Raw genomic sequence first — 12094 nt, 5'->3', positions numbered from 1 at the left:
CCTTATTTTATCTATCTATTGGATTTCGATCGTGCATCCCACTCACATGCGTTAATATGTCGGTGTGTAAATACATGTACTATATAGTTTTGTTGTTCGGAAGTCAACTAAGATCAATGCCCAAGCCAACCACACATACGGAGAAAAGTTCAATTGTGGGCTAAAATCTTTTCTTTATTATAGGTTAGTTTGATTGGATGAAGATTTGCGAGCTTTAGTATATATACTATATGACGTCTTAGATAGTGCACCTTTAGCTAGTGCAACTACATTATATATATATATATATATATATATATATATAGTTGTCTTGAGAGATCATGCGTAAAATTGCATGCATACATACATGTAAGTTTCTGTATTGGAAATCGCACGCGGTGTGTCATTTTACACAAGTTGCACAAACTTTTAAGTGTTGTATACCATTGTCGCTGATGGAGAGAATCTTGATTGTATACCATTGTCGCTGATGGAGAGAATCTTGATTGCGGAAGTTTTCTCTTGACTGTTGACGTCAGTGAATGTCCACGCTGACCACAAATCCAGATCTCCTCTTATCAGTAAAGTGTCAGAGTACCTTGCCATTGGGGAGTTTTTTAAAACTGAAAAACTCCTTAAAAACCATTTAAATCTTTTCTTTCCTCCATTTTGCAATACACAAACACTTATTAGTGAAGAGATGTTTCAAGATTTAGCTTTTCTTGTCAGTGATTAAAATTGTTGGTACGATTTTGGTAGTGTTATTTTAATTGAAAGGGGGTGTTTTACGCTTTGATCGCACGTTTTCATACAAAATACAAGATATTTTTATCTAAACAATAAAATATGCTTTTTTGTTTTATCAAGTGAAGAAGGAAACAAACATTGCAAAAAATAAATAAATAGATAAATCATAATTCAATAACGCGGGCCATGTACAATTTTTTGCAATGTTTGCTACCTTTACTTGATAAAACAACAAAGAAAGATATTGCATTGTTTATATCTATATGTTTATGTATTTAAACTAGATTTAAGTACTGAAATATATCGTTCACCCATTCGTTACTTTACAGCCAATACACCCGTGACCTTCACGACGCTCCATATTTGGTAATAAAAAGTTTGCAACAAACATGCATTCATTATCTAAGATGAAAACCTTGTCAATTTCAAAAGAAATATAGAAAATATTCATTGCCTGTAAATACATTTGTATTCACTAACTCTGATCCCTGTGAGGAAATATTAATTGTTAGCAATGCTATATATCACCGATCTGTACACAAAATACTGTACGTGTATTACACAATGTGCTGCTTTTATATAATGAATATAGAGAGGTATACAATGGACTCACTCACGTGATAGCAATTCATTTCCTTACATGTTATATTCAGTTCAGATTTTTACAAAGAACAGCAATGGACAGTGTTCGTTGATATTGGATTTATCTGCATTGGACAGAAGGAGGAGTAAATAAAAATAAATGTGCTATTCTAAACTCATAGGCAGTCAACAGAGGGTTGCAAGGAACAGTTCTATGGGAACGAAAAGAAAAGTTTCCCCGGTACCTCAGAATATATATAGAGTTAATTGTGATTGTTACAAATGAATGAAGTGTATATGGTGTATATTTAAAGTCGACTTTCCCAGTATATCTATGTGCGTTTACTCCTATATAAATAATTAGCACTTGACATTGACATACACATAAGTGTTGGTAAATAACGGCACTAGAAAGACGGCTCTGATTGGTGGAGGGAATCAGGAAGACATTTAACTAGGGCGCATTTTTCTAGAGCATTGAGGATTTCCTCGCGGAAAGAGATCCTCTTTCTCTCTCTCTTTTATCAATTTCTAATCACATTGTGTCCAAAAAGATATACAAGCTTTATTTTATTCTCAATATAGACCCTGGTTCATTTTTCCCCATATTGTAAGTGGAAAGGAGACACATGTCACTGCGACTCACACGGAGACACCGATCTCACGGAAGATACTTTTCAAAATGTGAAACTATAAAACCACGAGGAAATTCACAAATCCTGTATGGGTATTCCACTTTTCTTGGAATCGTTTTATTATTGAGGAAGTAAATTACTTGTATTTAAATATTTTCCGTGTTTTGAGATTGCCTAATATAAACGGGATTCACTTCCTGTATGTGATTGTCATTGTGACGTCATGACATTCACGCGGGAGATGTCACTTTCACCAAAAAAATTCACATGGGAAGAAAAAAACAATGACTCGTAATTCATATTTCATAGTCTTGTTTAATACAATCTGTTTGCTGTTTGGTTTGAGTGTTCGACTCTGTTAATCGAGACCCCAGGACTACCCTAAGTATATGGGGGCGACCTTTAGCATTCACTTGATAATTTTTCCAACGGTATTTTTTTTCAGAGTAAAAAAAATCATTTATGGTATTACCCATTAAAACCATACATCCTGTAAAACATGAAACTGACATTTCCGTGCAATAGATTAATCGAGTGAATTCAAGAGTAACTCGGTTTTTCAAATAACCCCGAAGACCACTACTGATTGTCAATATCCTGAGATTCTACACACCCCATTCTGACTTGTCCTTGCTATTGTTACTTTTATGTATTCATTTAAACAATAAAATGCTTTCTTTATTGTTTTGTGGATGATGAAGATAGCAAATATTGCAAACAAAAATTCTGCAATCGGACTACTACCCTCATCACCCGATAAATCAACAAAGGAAGACATTTTTGTGTATTTCTTAAGATTTAAACTAGATTCAAGTACTAGAATATTATATCGTTGATTCATTCGTGACTTTAAACGGAACAGCCAATGCACCACGCACGGTAGGTGGTACCGAAAAAGCGTAGCGAACTATAGTTTGCAACAAATATGTATTCATTGTCGAGAATGAAAGTAATATCAATTTCAAAAGCTAGAGAACGATTCAGGGAATGTGAATATTACAAAATGTGCGCGCGAACTACTGGGCATGGCAACATGCGCATCAGGCAAATCTTTTACATGAATTGTGTCAAGAACTTCCTTTAGTGCACTACAAACTCTAACACATTGTATAAGAGATATTATTGTTTGAAGCAAAATCAAAACATCCGTGTTTAAGGATTAACTTCCGCCTCGTGTGCGAAATCAGGACATTGAACCGTAAAGGGGATTCCCCACACTTTAAAAACATATACTCTATGTTGCGTAAAAGGGTGTTGCCAAAATAAGTAAATAAAATGAATAAAATAAAAATAAAACAAAGCAATGAAATAATAATAAGGAAATCTTCACCCCACTCTAAAATTCTGACAAACTCGGCGTTATACGGAAAGTTTGTCTGAATGTCCTTGTATTATTATAGACACATAAAACACGAATATAACTGAAGACGATATCGTTATGCCGGATATATGTAGATGTATATTCGTGTTATAAGGGAAGTGATGCATTAACCCACATGTTTGAGGACCCATGTATTTCATAATTCATTAACTCACAACATTGACTGAAAAAACGTCCTTCTTTTCCCCAATTTGGACAAAAATTACTACAGTTCGTACTATTAAGGAAGTGCGGGAATTTATAACTTCGTCTTCTATTTTGGAATAAAATTCATTGAGTCTCGAAATTGATATTGTAAACAAGGAAATATATACATATACGGTGAGCTTGACCTGAATGACACATTTAGCTTAATTGTTTACATACAAAACTTATTTTTAAAATGTTATTTTTCAGTTTTTTGAAATTACATGTGATACACCCTTAGTGTCTATTGGATAGAATGTTAGAGGTTCATAATTACACCAAGGGCGGGGGGGGGGGGGGGGGGGGGGGCTGAAAACAAGTTATATCAAATAATGGACTGTCCCTCCACCCTCAAATGTATACACAATTAATGGTTAATGGTTGCATTTATTAAATTGCACATTCTCATCATTTGCATTTCTTTCCATAGAACTATAAAGCGTCAATAAGACACGTGCATAAGAGGTTGACAATTTCACACCTAAACAGGCCATTATTAAAGCAATATCTTCTCCAAATCTGACAATACAATTTTGTAGTAAAAATGTGCTTTTGTGGTAACTATGTACGTAATGTGAACTATAATCATTGATAAAATTAAAACGAATTTTGAAATTTGATCAACACTTCGGTTCTATTGAATAGGAATAATTTTTTTACGGGAAGAAAACAATGTTTATTTTCTTCATTCAGAGCTTCTGACTAGATTTTCTAACACAGATATCTGTAACAAAAGTTTATATATATATCATTTATTTTTTCTGTCATTGAAATAGTAAATCACAATTTTACAACAAAAGTTTTTCGACACCAAAATGACATAATATTTCTACTTCCAGACACAACAGCTTAACATGGACACCCACCAATTGAAAATTATCGAGGGGAGGGGGGTGGGGGGCCGGTGGGGTGTTATGTATTTAAGCCCAGCGTTTGGAATCTCATAAGTTATGTGTTTCTTGTATCATACAATACAAACACACGTACCACACAGTTATGTATGGTTGTTATTACACATCATTGAGATAAAGAAATTGTGCTGTATAAGTAAGTACAGTGTAGTAATTTCTCACAGTATTGACTTAAAATATTATCCTCTCAGCTTACTTTCTACCCGAGCACATGTCTGCTCTAACTGGCCTATGGTAAATGTTTTAAACATAGTATATTTGAATATTCAAAGTAGATCTAGTTTCTTATATATTTAAATTCCCCATCCTCTCTCTCTTAATATGATTAAATTGGTTATATACATTTCAATGACATGTTCATGAAATCATCCTTCCCGGTTCACCTAAAAATATATTCTCATTACAGGCGCGCACCTGCTGTTCAGACTAGTTTCGTCTTCTTCGCTGTACTTAGTGTTTTGCATATATATACTGTATCAGGGTCAATCTAAGTAGTACTGTCGATCTATACACGCGCATCATATGTTATCATTAATTGAAAAATCATGTCATTGAATAGTTGATGTATGTATAAAATATGTTTTGATAAACCTGCTGCACGTGTGGAACAGCTGTGCACGTGGATCTATATACATGTAATTATTGAGAGAGGGGGAGAAGGGGGACCTTAGTTATGACGTTATACACGTGTAATTAAACATTAGGAATTGAGTTGGAACATATTTTATTGACAAAAAACATCAAAAGGATTAGACATAAGTTCAAAAACATTACAATAATTTATAAAATTGTCATATATAATGAGTAATCTACAAAGGATAAATAGAATACATATTAGGCCTATTTCAAATTTGTGTTTACAGCGTGCACAGGTAGCATCGTTATCAAATTATAGTTACATTATCTCATTATGTAAAATAAGTACATGGTGCGGATTGGACACATGATCGGGCTGAGTTTACATTTACTGGTATAAAAATGTACGTTTCAAAATTGTTTGCTTTGAAAGCGGAGAAAAAAATACTTTCCGTGTAAATTGTTATTAGCATTCGCGACGCGACAAGCTCGCTCCAATGATTACGCAATTGAGTCACGTGGTTTGCTCTTCATCAGCTGAAAAATGATGGGGACTACCCACAATGCCTCCGGAAAAATGTCGCCGTCACTGCGGTATACTCCATTGACCACCCCGTAGAAAAAACAAATAAATAGTTGTTTTGAACATATTTTATTGTACATACATGATATACAAAAGGATCAGAAACAAGTTCAAATAACTTACGAGTTCTTCTCCTTAAAAATATAACAATATAATATTGTAGAAAATTAATGTACAAAAGATATAAATTGAACATCAATTGAATCTTTGGGTTTCATGAATAAACGACTGAACATAAGAAAAAATACACTTGTTTAACTCAGAAGATAAAGCATTATTACTCCCAAAGAAGAAGATGGACATCGATAATAACTAGATCATTTAACCTCAGCAAGCTATCCATTAATTTATATCTAGCATTTGAATATTTCCTGCAAATAAAGAAGAAATGATAAGCGTCTTCTTTCATACCACAAGAACATACGTAGAATCAACAATATTGCGTCTATATAGATCGTAATTCAAAATACAGGTGTGTCTAAGTTTGGTATGAATTATATTCAGAAAACGATTACCATTAGAAAAATATGCCGGTGGTTTGGGATTGTTGATATTTTTGGAGTTAACACTCTTACGAAATTGCTTAACTGAAGTAGCTTGTCTTGATTCTTTATCAAGTGAATTCCATTTTGATAAAGCATCAGGTACAAATGATTTCTTATAAAGTTCAAGTCGACATTTTGGTATTTTATAATTGTCTCCATAACGGAGATTGTACTTGGATGTATTATTTATTTTTCTTGGGATCGTTTCTTGTAGATATTCAGGAACATCATTATTATGAACTCTGAACATGGTAACTAATTTAGCGGTTGTTCGTCTAAAAGACAGAGGCTCTAAGCCAGTTTCTAAATATAAAGAATCTCTAGATGCTAATATAGGAAGGCCAGTAATTATTCGCGATGCACATAGTTGGACTTTTTCTAACAAATCACTACCATATGCATTACAACCATCCCAAACCACTGAGGCATATTCTAAAGCTGGTCTAATAAAAGTAGTGGACATTTTTAATAGAGTGTTTCTTCCTAAAGTAAATTTTAGCTTTTTAAGAAGTCCTAAATTTTTGTAAGCCTTACTTGTTATTGTATTTATATAATGTGACCAACCCAAATCACGTGAAATGAACAACCCTAAATGTTTGTGCACTGGCACATATTCCAACTGACAATTTTGAAAAAAAATAATTTAGGAGGATCAATATCCTTATTCAATGTAAAAATTACAGCTTTTGTTTTAGAGGGTTCAATTTTAACAACCATTGTTTAGACCATTCATCCAGAACACGAAGATCATGATTCAACGTAAATTCAATTTCATGTAAGTTCTTAGATGCATATTGAATTAAATAGTTTGGAAAGTACCACAAATGATTTTAAATTCCAAACAAGCCTTCCCATACCTTCGTACGTTTTGTTGTGGGTAACTGATTGATTTGAAAGAAAAAAAATATCGCAGCTAATGATGACGTCACAATGCACTGTTTATATCAACTGCGTTATCGTGTTGTAAGATGTCATGGGTCTCCGCTCGTCTCAAAGGTCACACCGTATACATATTAGATGAAAACCATTATGAGGTGCACTGGTTTCATTGTTATCATTGTAAATCGAAAATATCGTAACCGTATAATGTCGGAAATATTTGGCGGGTTTTTCTGTCTCTTCTTTCTTTCATTTTTTTGGCGGGTTTTTACCGCTGATAATCTTCATACATGGGAATTCTGGCGCTTTCAAATGCCATTCTAGTGTCTAGCTATAGGGAAGATTATCAGATTATTAATCTGTCATAGCTTGAAGGCCAATATTGTATAACCCAATCTTAATCGTGGTGAGAAGAAAGCTTCTATATCGTTGTATAATACCTGTAAATAGTCTGCGGATTAAGACATTACCCCCACCCCCCATTGTTGTTGTGGATATACGTGGCATGTTTACAATTAGTAAGCTATGCCATTCTTGTGAAAGGGGGTGATTAGCTATAGATGCACGTGTTTTCTATCATCATACAAGATGTATGGGTGGATTGCTTACTAAATGTATATAAATTAACCTCATATTGAGAGAAAGAGATATCTATACATTGTATATATGGGAGTGTGTGCCAGTATTTCGGATTTTACACGATCAATGAAGGTGTTCTACTATACCATGATAAAAATGAATAACAGTTAATGAAATATCTATTTATTTTTTTTTTAGAAATAAAGGTAGTTTTATTTCTGTTACGATCCCTCGCTATGACGATGGACATTGTTTTGTTCACCAGATTTTATAATTTCCGGGATGATCGTCATGACGCAACAGGGCTAAAGTGTCCGGCGTCACACTCCAAAAAACACATTTATCCAAATCTGTTTATCAGACATTGATGGCACAATTAGACGCGGTCCAATGAATGGGATTAACCATGCCGTCAGCGACTTCACGCTCTTCCTTCTTTAGATTAAATGATACGATGGACCACGAGACAATGGGCTTGTCTTGACCATTGTTGACGAAATTTCGCTTATTTATTTTCCGGTTTAAACGGTGTTTTTGACAGCTAAAGCGCGTCATTATTTTTCCTGTATTTTGTCTTTCAGGGGGATGTTTCCGGTTCACATGGCGGGAAACGACACGTTGTCTTAAAATCGTGTTGCTGTTTTGAAAAGAAAGAAATGAATCTTTGTGAACAATGAAAACAATCGGAGGCGTGGGGTATGCTCCAATTAATTTTGTTGATTTGTAAATAACAAGATGTAGATTTGAAATCCACGAGTTCGTGACTGACGTGTTTCGCAATGTTTTCATTTGTTTCCGTTTTCAAAAGAAGAACAAAAATAAACATTTTAAAATATCTTTACTATGTTCCCAGTAAAATATACATAAAAAGGTGGTTTTATTGATTTGTGAACATATTCTATTGTATAGTTGTTGTTTTTTTTAAACAAATGGATCGAAAATAAGTTCTCAAGGCCTTAAATATCATCTCCCTGCATGCAAAGTTAGAAGTTCGTTCGTCATAATATACAGCAGTTTAATTCTTACTTTTCTTTTTTATTTTAAATAGAAAAGTTTAATTCTATTTTCTTTTTTACAAATCCAGGCCGCGTACAGACTGAATTAAAATTCAGTGTAAATTACACAATCACGCTGGCGTTACGTAATATATTTGCCCGGGGGTCGGAGAAAGAGCAAAACGACCCAGTGAAAGATTAAATTTTCACACCCCTGGACGTCGTACTCTTACATGATGAAATCGACATGAGTATATAAGATAAGATTTTTTAAACTAACTCTGGTCCCTTGAGGACATATAAAGCATGCATTAAACAATAAACCTAAAAGACAGGAGAAAGTCCAAATAGATAACATCAACATGACATGAAAAGAAGAAGAAAAAACCCTCCAATAAGTGGGGATTATGACGTACACACTTCTAATGAAGTACATTTTTGCAAGATAATTATCTGGTTTCACGAAATACCAAGTCCTCAATGAAGACACTCAACACGAAGTAATGATACTCAGATAAACACTAAGTACTGGGGAAGATTGCCCTAATTCGTGGAAAAACCTGAATGGGTGACCCCAATGTTAAACCCAGGAGAGGTATCACTCAGGACTTTCGCCTCTTTATCAAACAGCGATTGTTTGTCCGGTAAATAAGTGAAGAGCGAGCGAGACGTCATTTTTGGGGGGTGCAGTGTAAATATAGGGCGCATCCTCGACGCTCCTGGGTATCTGCTATAGAAGAATCACTCCGACCCCAGTCAATCGTTAAGCTTCAGCGTTATCATTTACATATACAAGTGCCCGACTTTATTTTATGACAGTTTTAAGAATAGGAAAAAAGTTTAAGTAAATAGAGGATCGTACATTCCACCCGCCTGCACAGACATGTTCCGTATCGACATATATTTAATCAAATTCAAATACACCCATTATCACCAGTAAAGAAAATTCGGTTGGTTAATTTTCATGATCACCTTTTCACGAGGGGTCAAAGTTCAGAGAAGAAATTTCTAATTTATTTCTTCAGATAGTATTTAAAGATTTAAATATACGTTTAACTTCTGATAGTATTTACTTTTGGCCAGTGACGGATTTAGAGGAGGGCACAGCCGGCGTCCCCCCCCCCACCCCTCCCCTAAAATTTTCAAATTTAAGGTAAATCGCGGTATCTTGTTTTGGAAAATGTACTAAACGATAAAAGAAACAATAATTTCTTCCACTCCAGGAGAAATAAATGACAAAATCTTTTGATTTCTTGATTACTTTATTGGGAGAACTTAATTTTTTTCCAAAAAACCATTAAAATTTGTGTCATTTTATCAATTTCACCTTATTAAAATGATAGAAAATAGTACAAATGACTGAATAGGAGAAATATTTCAAGCCCCATAAAATCCAGGAGCTTCCGGGGGCTTCGCCCCCTGGACCCCCCCCCCCCCCCCCCCAGGTCTTCGTCCTGGACCCACTGCCTCATAAAGTGGCGCCCCCCGTAACCGCAATTCCTGGATCCGCCCCTGTTGGCGGTATCTAAAATATGCTTTATTTTGTATAGTATTTAAATATGAAAAAAGTGACGATAACGATAGGGCATACACGAACCCCAGGACACACTAAAGGTGTGATCACTTGCCTAGGAGAAGAAAGCATCCCCAACTGGTTAGTTCCGTCGTGACATAATCGTTTTCTTTCTAGTACATCCTTTCGCTTCTTTTTAAAATCACTTAATTTCGTGAGACATTTTCTTGTTCGAGGTGGGAGGCAGAGAGAGAGTGGGAGGAACACACACACCCACACACACACAGAGAGAGAGAGAGAGAGAGAGAGAGAGAGAGAGAGAGAGAGAATATCATCTGTACTTGCATAATGTATCACTGTACTGTGAACATTTCAAACAGATCTAATAGAGAGGTTCTTAAAAGATATCCCATTTATAACAGAAATAAAATTCGACAGGAAGAGTCTTACTTTGCATGCAACTTGACGACTCACTAACCTTAATTTTAGACTTGGCCTGGTAAAGTTAATTTTCACGTCCATTTATCGCAACCCTATAGATCTGTTGTCTATGGAATAAGATATAGGATTTTATCAATTGTCGGTGGGCTGGGAATTGTGAAATAAAATGGTGTGCCGTCGTCAAAAAAAGCCAAATGCCTGCCACTACACCTACAAGGATAAAATCATAGAAATCGAAATTTTCGTTCTATACAAGCTTCCACCTCGCTGTGAGGTAACAGACACATTGTGGGCGGAGAACGATCCCGATTTGTATTAAAAAATCGATCTCGATTCTAAATAGTATTTCCCGCAGCTGATCAATTGCGTTATTGTCTGAAGTGAACTGATGTAACAGATTCAATTTCTCTCAGATTTTATAAACACAAAAAAAGTCAGGGAGATCTTTAATGGCTGTTACAACATAATATTGACACTTCATTGAGGGGGAGCACCTGTACCACAAAGTCGCATTAGTGACGAAATATTATGTAAACAAATCTTTAAATTGTAGGCCCAAATAAAACATCTAACCTAATTTGCCCGAATTATAAAGATTTTCTCAAAGATTCTAGGATAAAGGAGGAATTTCTAAATCGCTCGGTATTTCATCTGATGGCTGATACACGTGCTCTGAATTCCAGTCGTACAAGGCTGTATTCATCCAATATACACCTCTCCCTGTATGACAAAAACACTCCGTTTGTCCACCATATTATTTTCGGATCACATCCACAACGTTCATTGAATTACAATCATTTTTCTCATTTCCATATGATTCCAGATTGAAATACAATAATCATAAAACTTACCGAGACACTTCTCTGGGCATAAATCAAGAATAATTTAAGTTATCTGAATATAAGTCTAAATCAAGAATAATTTAAGTTATCTAAACATAAGCATAGATCAAGAATAATCTAAGTTATTTGGGGATAGATCTGGAATAATTTCAGTTATATGAGGATAGATCTTGAATGATTTCATTTATTTAAGGATACATGTGTATCTAGAATTATTTCAGTTATTTGAAGATAGATCTAGAAGTATTTAGTTCTTTGTGGATATATCTAGAATGATTTCAGTTATTTAAGTATAGATCTAGAATTAGTTCAGTTATTTGCGGATATATCTAGAATGATTTCAGTTATTTGAAGATAGATCTAGAATGAGTTTAGTTATTTGAGGATAAATCTAGAATGATTTCAGTTATTTGAGGAGAGATCTAGAATGAATTAAGTTATCTAAGGATGTAATTATCTAGAATGATTTCAGTTATTTAAGGATATATCTAGAATTAGTTCAGTTATTTGAGTATAGATCTAGAATTAGTTCAGTTATTTGCGGATATATCTAGAATGATTTCAGTTATTTGAGGATAGATCTAGAATGAGTTTAGTTATCTGAGGATAGATCTAGAATTCGTTCAGTTATTTGAGTATAGATCTAGAATTAGTTTAGTTATTTGCGGATATATCTAGAATGATTTCAGTTATTTGAGGATAGATCTAGAATGAGTTTAG

General features: G+C 34.5%; 1 long non-coding RNA gene across 1 annotated transcript in view; it reads left to right on the top strand.

The window, feature by feature from the left end:
- LOC130048023 (uncharacterized) overlaps positions 1–8418 on the top strand; it is a 15642-nt gene extending 7224 nt beyond the window's left edge. Inside the window, exon 2 of the long non-coding RNA XR_008796860.1 lies at positions 8165–8418. This is a non-coding gene — a long non-coding RNA (uncharacterized LOC130048023). The remainder of the gene's footprint in view (positions 1–8164) is intronic.
- Positions 8419–12094: the final 3676 nt, after the last annotated feature.

The sequence above is a fragment of the Ostrea edulis genome, chromosome 7, assembly GCF_947568905.1.
Source record: "Ostrea edulis chromosome 7, xbOstEdul1.1, whole genome shotgun sequence".
Taxonomy (NCBI): Eukaryota; Metazoa; Mollusca; class Bivalvia; order Ostreida; family Ostreidae; genus Ostrea; species Ostrea edulis.
This window is presented reverse-complemented; position numbering and strand designations above follow the sequence as displayed.